This window comes from Salvia splendens, chromosome 17, assembly GCF_004379255.2.
Source record: "Salvia splendens isolate huo1 chromosome 17, SspV2, whole genome shotgun sequence".
NCBI lineage: Eukaryota > Viridiplantae > Streptophyta > Magnoliopsida > Lamiales > Lamiaceae > Salvia > Salvia splendens.
Window position 1 is genome coordinate 12,700,797 of NC_056048.1, and position 9,714 is coordinate 12,710,510.

Here is a 9,714-nt window from a genome sequence, read left to right on the forward strand (position 1 = left end):
AAAAAATTAAATGAAAAAATTATAGATTACAAGCATAACCAACTGATGGAGTGAAGAAGGAGATGAGAAAACATTGATATGGATTATGGAGTACTCAGTAAATGTTAGATTGGATCTGGAGAAAAAATTACAGATGAAGGAGGCGTATGAGACGATAGAGTGTTAAAGGAAAGATTGTAGGGATTGCCGATGAAGAAGATGAAGGAGTGGCGAAGGAGTTGAAGTTGAAGAATCTGTTAACTCATAAATCACGCACATGATTTGATTTGTTAGTGGAAAGAGAAATATGCACGATTGTAGGGATTGCCATAACAATCGACATCACATAAGGACATTACTAACCTTATACAATTTTTAATGATTAAAAAAAGAATACTTATGAAATAAATGGAGCCATCAGATGGTCTAATCCTATGGTCCAAAATCGGCCTGTATTTCTTTGTTTAAGTGCATTTTTGTTTGGATTATATATATATATATATATATATATATATATATATATATATATATATATATATATAGGGTAGTGTTAAACTCCTTTTCACCCATTATATTTAAGTTTCTTCGCAATCTCGGTCGTTGGATCAGGAGGATGGATGTTCTAGATTAATAGCATATTTATCATCCCGCGCTTCATTATTTGACCAATTTGGTGCATCATGGGGGTGATTTAGTCAATTTGTGTAATCAAAACCGCAGAAAACGAATTGGGCGAAAATTTAGCGGGATCTTCCACCACTTTCATCACACGTATTTACTCACATCTATCATCACACGCATTTACTCACAATCTCGCTCCCGATTCTCTCTCAACAAGCGTCTTCTCATTTTCCAAATCTAGTAAAAACCCTAGCCGCCGCCCACGCAAAATCGCGACGATTTCTCGGAGATTCACCGCTGGTTCCCTTGATTTCAAATATCCCTTCCCGATTTGAACAAGATTTCAGTGCATTACAACAACAGGTAGGGCTTGGTCATTTTTTTTATCGATTTTCAACAATCGTTTTCCCAATGGCCGACCGAAATAAATCACCCACACCAAGATTCAACCGATTACCATCAAATCCGCGACTATTTGTTGTTAAAATTTTGTAGTTTTTTTATTGTTTGCTGTTACTCGCAGATTTTATAATGACTCAAAGAGGTAGACCTACCAACTCACAACAAACACAGAATGAGGGTGAGTTTCTGTTCGATTATTGGCTCTGTTTTTCTGCTTCACATATTTTAAATTTGATCCTACATGATTTAGTCGATTTTGTACATTATTTTCGTGATTGTGTGCATTAATATACTTGATGTTTCCATTGTTTGTATGTCAGTGGACATTAGTGTCACAAAATATGCTATATTAGACAAATCATTACGCTTTTGGATCTGCACATCATTTGATTGTTTTATGCATCAAAATATCCTGTATTATGCATCATTTAAATGGTATTTTTAATTGTTAAAAAGTACCGGTAATATACGTGGGAGTGCATTATTTGTTAATACATATGCATTATCTGTCTGTCTAAATTCATTATATGCAACGGTAGATGAAATCTAAATCTGCTGGTGGTCACTGTGGATAGTGGATCCAGAGGTGTATTTGTCATTAATAAAATAAGTTTGTTGGTTAAGTATATATCTTGTATGATTCATCATGGTTGTGTTATAATTGCATTATTTGATTATGAGGTTGCATTATTTGGATGGTTAAGTTGTTACCTATATATATATCTTGTATGATGCATCATGTTTGTGTTATGATTGCATTATTTCACTATGTGATTGCATTATTTGCTTATGTGATTGCATTATTTGAAAAATAAGATTTTTGCGTACATTATTTAGGTTAGACTGTGCATTATTTCTGTTGTATTGTTGCATTAATTGGTTGGTGTGGTACATTATTGTAGTATGAGCGAAGGCTGAATGTTTTGTTTCTAAATGTACATTACTGTGTTAATGTTATGCATTATTAGGTTGAAGTTGTGCATTTTTTTAACAATTTCTATGCATTATATACATGTTTCATGCATCAAGTGCCTGTTGTTGTACATGGGTTAAATAGTGAATGGAATATTTTTATGTTCATAACTAGCCTGAATCTGTACATTATGTAGCTATTTCTATGCATTATTTATACTGTTTTATGCATCATGTGACTGTTGTTGCACATGTGTCAAAGAGTGAATGGAATATTTTTATATGTTAATTACTTGAGTGATTCTATTCATTATTTGGCTATTTGAATGCATTATTTATACTGTTTTATGCATCATGTGACTGCTGTTGTACATGTGTCAAAGAGTGAATGGAATATTTGTATGTTCATTACTTGACCGGATCTGTACATTATTTAGTTATTTTAGTGCATTATTTATCATGGTTTATGCTTTATGTGACTGTTGTTGAACATGGAACAATGGGTGATTGCAATATTCATGGTGCATTTGTTGATTTATTCTGAACATTATTTGATTATTATGTTGCATTATGTATCAGTTTTTAGGCATTATTTTGATGCTTCCGTACAAGAGTGTATAAGTGAATGTAGTATAACTGTCCACATTATTGTATTCAGTTTGTACATTATGTAACTAATTGTATGTTATTATTCTTTATGTTGTACAGCAACAAAGCAGCTAAGATTGGACATCGACGAGGCGGTCGATGATATACTGCCAGTAGGAATTGCCCAGAAATTCCGGGAGCGAGTATCAGATGCCGGGACTAGTACAGCTCCAGAAGAGACGGGGGATAGGAAACCAAGGGGTAGGAATGTTGACTATCTGTATTGTCGATGAACCCCTACAGAGTTTCTGAATTGTATAAAGAGTTTAACGCCACGGCAGAAGGAAGCCCTCACGGAATTTGTAAATGAGTCTAACAGTGAATGCAATATTTGTACATTATTTAGCTATTTCTATGCATTATATATCATGTTTTACGCATCATTAGATTGCTATTGTACATGAGTCTTAGAATGAAGGCAATATTTGTATGTTCATTATTTGAGTGATTCTGTACATTATTTGGTTATTTGAATGCAATATTTATCTTGTTTTATACATCACTTGGTTGTTGTTGTACGCACTAGACCCTAGCCCTTGGGCTTGTTAACACGGCACACCTTAAATGAAACGGGGCAGGATAAATGTGCATTACATGTCACAAATAATGCATTAAAGAAACTAAAACTACGCATTACACTACATAATATGTACATTATGTATATCTGTTTTAAAAAATGCCTAAGCTCTATGCATGTGCAACCCGAGATGAATTACTGCAGCTCGTGTATTTGGACACCATTTTTTAGACTTAGAACATACTACACCCTAGCCCCTAGGCTTGTCAAACCCTTAGGAAAAACAAGAAATGTGCATCAAGCATCGAAACACGGCACAACCTAAACTAAACGGGTAAGGATAAATGTTCATTACATACCACAAATAATGCATTACAGAAACTAAAACTACGCATTACACTACATAATATGTACAGTATGTATATATGTTTTAAAAAATGCCTAAGCTCTATGCATGTGCAACCCCAGACGAATTACTCAAGCTCGTGTATTTCGACAACGTTTCTTAGACTTAGAACATACTACACCCTAGCCCCTAGGCTTGTCAAACCCTTAGGGAAAATAAGAAACGTTCGCCAAACAACGACACACGACACGACTTAAATTAAACGGGTCAGGATAAATGTTCATTACATATCACAAATAATGCATTATAGAAACTAAACAACGCATTATACTATACAAAATATACATTATGTGCAACCCAGACGAATTAATCCAGCTCGTGTATTTGGACAATATTTTTTAGACTATGAACATACTACACCCTAGCCTCTAGGCTTGTTAAACCCTTAGGGAAAACAAGAAACGTGTGCGAAACATTGAAACACGACACAACTTATATTAAACGTGTCTGGGATACATGTTCATTACATATCACAAATAATGCATTACAGAAACTAAACTATGCATTACACTATACAATTTGTTCATTATGTGCATCAGTAAAAAAACTACCTACGCGCTATTCTCTGCAGACAGTGCATGTGACTTCGTGAGTGCACTGCATTCAATAGTAGATTGTCTCTTTGGCACTAGAGAAACTAAGCAAATGGGAAGAGAGTTCCAGTCCCAACAAATAAACTCTGAACATGGTGTATTTCTTTTTACCTTCACTTCCCTTGCTTTTGTTTTTGCCAACACCACCTTCCCACCTTCTTCAACTCCACTTGCTTTCTGATACGCCTCACCCACTGAACTTGTCACCTACATATTAGAATCATCAATTTAATCAAAACAAAATAGATCATATAGATCAGCGACCGCATACCATTACAAATAAGCGATTACTCGGATTTGCACAACAAAAGGCGACTTAACGGACATATGTTGATTGATATTAAAAAAATCGATACATAAACTAAGGACGTCGTATCTTATTTACCCCGTATCTTATTTGGCAGAACACCGATCGCTACGACACAATCAACAATAAATATTAACGACGAGGACACATGAACGTATATCCGATAACTCCACACAGTGATGACTGAAAAAAATCGATTGCAACGCTGTGAGTGTGGCGAAATAACAAACGTAGTAGTACGTATGCACCGTTGCCACCACATAACCATAAACCGTGCATCATATTTCGATAAAACAGTAAAAAGGCACACCAACATCAAACACAAATTTCATGATCTACACACAACTAGTAGTGCGACTGATTTTCGACTAGAAATTGCAAAAAACGGAAATTAATAAACATGGGGAAAACCGGATGAAATACCTTCTTCCATTGATAATCGAACAAACTTGAAGAATCAAAATCTGTGTGCGCTTGAATCTATGAAAGGATAATTTGTCGCAGTGTGGTCGACGCAAATAATACACCCACAGTAATGGGGACAGAATTGGACGAAAATCTGCAGAAATTAATTTGAGCAAGTGAAGAAATCGTAAAGGGAGGAAATCATGGAGCCTACCATAACTAACTCCAATTGTTATTCCCTATTCTTCCCTCTACACGTTAAACATTAGGTAAAGTTTAATGTTTCAGTTTAATATGTAAACCATCCGATCAGTGCAAATCCACGGTTGATATTTAGAAGGATATAGGATTTATTAGTGGAAAAGGATTTGAATACAATCATATATATATATATATATATATATATATATATATATATATTTATATATATATAACTTATGCGTGTGTTTAGGGTTTATATGTCACACCTCAACCCCCCTGACGTATACTCTTATAATAAATAAATCTCTTATCATAAACCAACACTTATCTTATACATATTTCAAAATATCCTGTAAAGTAGTGGAACCCTCTCACCACTCTATATACTATACATTTATCTACATGCAAAAAGATGAGGAGGAGAAGGTTGCCAAAAAGTCTCTTCATGCAGATAAGGATGCCAAATCTTCAAATCAAAATAGTGCTACTAATTTCAAATCATGAACATAATAAGAAACTTCATGTACCCGTGATTGTCATGACGCATAAGTAGTAAACTTTCCATTTTGCATCAAAAGATAACCAAATTCCTATTGCAAAGCATCACTGTAGATAACATAATGTCATGTACCTGTGGAAATAACCAGTATAGGTGACATAGTTAATCAATGATTTAATAAATCAAAACTAATTTGACATGCTTCACTCCATATAAGAGAAGAACTCTTTCGTAATAACATCTTCATCAATTCAACCATAATCGAGAATCATTTTCAGTTGACAAACACTTCAATATTCTGTATATCTATTTCTATTCTTCAACCTGATACCATGTGTCCCAATAATACCACATGATCTAGCTAGACTCACACTTACCCAACCTTGCAAGAACTTGTTTATCTCGCAAAACTTGTAATACCGACTGCAAGTGATTAACATGCTCTTCTGTACTTCGTGAAATATACTAGTAAGTCAATAAAAATAATCACTAAGTGATATAGGAATGGTTGAGAGACTTTGTTCATCAATGCCATAAATAATTGTAGGTGCAATAGTTAATTTGAAAGGCATAGCCAAAACTCATAATGGTCGTATTGAGTTAAAATGGTGTCTCTGCAATATTCTCTTTAGCTATCTTCAACTGATGGTATCTTGATCGAAAATCAGTACTCGAAAACAGTTGCATACCTTGAAATTGATCAAATAAGTCTTCTATTCTCGGAAATAGATATTTATTCTTCACAGTCACTTGATTCGACACCCAATAGTGTATATATAATGTCGCAGTGTGTCGTCTTTCTGCTTCAAAAATAATATTGGTGCTCTCCAAAGTAAAACATTGAGTCATACATATCTCTTGTCTGACAACTCTTGTAACTATTTATTTAACTCTTGAAACTCTAATCAAGACATTTGATAAAGATGAATAGAAATAGATGCAGTACCTGGTAGAAACTCAATAGTGAATTTTGTCTCTTGATCAGGTGCTAATCCAGGCAAATCTCCACTTTGAATATATTGAAAAGCCGATGTAGCTAATATAAGACAAGTTGCAATTGGTCGATACCATTAAATATCACTCGATCTTGTCTCGATGATTATATTACCATTTCTTTAACATGACAAGCTGCCTTAGTTCGATGAAGTGACAACCAATCTATACTCATGATAATATCAAATTTGTGTATGAACAAGGGAATCAATATCCGCTGGCAGCTCAACTGAATTAACTCGCACTACGCAGTCTAGATAAACCGTGTATACCGAAACAATGCCAGCTCATAATCAACAACAAACATCGTTCTTGTTTAAAGACAGAATCTCTCTTTTTTTCATCATCACAATACACTTCTTGCATATATTTATCATTAAATTCTCTAGGAAAATCGTCTGAACATAGTACCAAAGGTTGTATAATAGCTTGTGGGACTGTTTCTGCCCAATAGTAAATATTGTTTCAAAGAAGAGACATTATATAATCAAAACGTTCTTCTGACATACAACTCATCTGATTGAACACATGCTCTCTATCCTTTTCAACCATATCTCAGCCTTGGCCGGATCAGTAGTCTCATAAAGTCAACAATTCCATTTTTCGGAGTTCTCTAAAATTTCTACCTTTTTGCTCCATCATTGGTCCATGTACTTTTTGTTCCAAAAGCCTAGGTAATCCCCATATGATGCAATATGTATATGAAATGCTTCTACAATTAATTGACGATGCAGGGCGACTGACCCTTCTCTCCTCAGTGAGATATGTTCATGACAATAGAAATGCAAATGAAACTTATAACATAAATGTTTCATATGATATACATGAATACTATGTCCCAGCAGGATTCTATCCCCGCTCTGATACCACCTAAACTGTCACACCTCAACCCCCCTGACGTATACTCTTATAATAAATAAATCCCTTATCATAAAAGCAATCAATACACAGAACACCCATATTATACAAGTTCAAACCAACACTTATCCGATACATATTTCAAAATATCATGTAAAGTAGTGGAACCCTCTCACCACTCTATATACTATACATTTATCTACATGCAAAAAGATGAGGAGGAGAAGGTTGCCAATATGCGTCAGCCGCCGAACCTGATAACATGTGGAGTTCCTATGACCCACGTCACTCAAAACTTTACTGTTATCTTATTCCTGAAAATTTTAGTGGTTTATATGAGTCACAACTCAGTATATATAAATTTCCACCTTTAATCTCACATGATACAAACATCAAGCACATTATTTTATTAATACATAAAATCAGAAACAATATACAACATAATTTAAAAGCAAACCATTTCATATTCATATGCATATGCCACTCTATTCAATTTATTATTCTGTAACAGTCAAGCCTGGTATCTGCCCAGGATTCCTCTATGACCCGAAGGTCCCTCTGTAATTGGACTCATAGGTCCCTCTGTATTTGACCCGAAGGCCTCTCTGTAATTGGACTCATAGGTCCCTCTAAAATTTCAGATCCAGTACAAGGCTGTCACAAATCCTCTTTAATCCAATGATTCACATAATCGGTATCATAAACATATCCTTTGCACCAATAACATATCCATATCATATTCCATCAAATTATCAAATATATCTAAACAAACATGTCCATTTCATCAATCAAATATTCATATCATATTCAACCATCAAAATCAAATAATTCATAATCATATCAATTTCACACCATATAATCCAATAATTCACTCCAATTCAACATATAACAATCAACCACATAACACATGTAAAACTAAAAGTGTGATTTATACACACCTGGATACGATATGTTCTCTAATTGAGCTCCTGATTCCATCTACTAATTTCTACTGATCTTGTTTCTATTTCTATTTCCATTTCCATTTCCATTTCCATTTCCATTTCCATTTGTTATAGCTCTCGTTCGTCCCTTTTTCTTCTAAGAACTTTTATTTCTGTCCTCCATCAAAATATATCACTCACATATATGTATAAAGTAAGTTTCTCTTCTGCCGACTTAATCTATGACTAAGCTGTATATAAAAAAAACTTGGCTTATCTTTACCTATACTCATCTCACGTGCACTACTAACAAAACTTGTACTACTATTGTATTAACTAATAGGATAAATATAAGAATTTATCACACTAGTCCATGCACACATTCACGTTATTACACATGCACACACTTAAAATAATTATTTAGTATTTAAAGTACTCATACACATGTAATTATCTATATAAATATATATATAACATATAATTAAGTAAATAACATTATAAATATATAATGGTAAAAAAACCATATTAATATGCAAAATGATGCATGTTTCGGATTGGGGATGTCACATTATATATATACAATAGTACATCATTAGTACTATACTATATAAATCTTAGAATATTCAATCGAATTCTATCTTTTTATTCGTTATGAACAATGTCTAATAAAGTTGTAAATAAGGGTGAACTAATTTCACTAGAATTGTCAATGCATATTTAAATATGTCTCGACCAATCATTAATTTAACACCCTAAAAATATATAAAAACAAATTCATTTAAGTAAGCCAGAAATATTGAGTAATCAGATTCTAACACCCATTTGTTTTAGATTAATTAATGTTTAATTAGCACAATAATTTTTTTTTAACTTGGCCCAGCCCGGCTCACATACCAACTGGGCCCGGGCTTGAACTGAACTCATTCTATAAACCAAAACCCAAGCTCGACCCGGCCCACCACAGATATGGGCTTTGTCCGGGCTGGGTTCAAATCTCCCCTGGCCTCATCGAGCCCGGGCCAGGCTGGGCATACCCCGGCCCACTTGACATCTCGAGTTGCATTACATGTTCATTATTTGCATATTTTATCTATTTTGGTATTTTGACATGTTTTGTGAGAAATGTGCATAATTGAGCCTAAAAAGGGAGTCAAAACGCGAAGTTGGAAATTTGGAGCTGTTCTACATGTCCAGCGGTCCGCTGCAACACCGCTGGCGCCCAACGACCGCTAAGTCAGTAGCGGTCCGCTCCGGGAAAGTTGTGCATGAAGAACAAGACACGCCCAGCCACCGCTGGGAAGTGCATGGCGACTGCTGCCCAAGAGTCAGAAGCCTCGAACCAACCCACAGCGACCGCTGGCCAAGGTGCAGCGGCCCGCTGGAAAAAAGCGGCGAGCAAATTTGCCCTACTTTCTCTCCAAGATTTACCATATTTTGTAACCATTTTCCT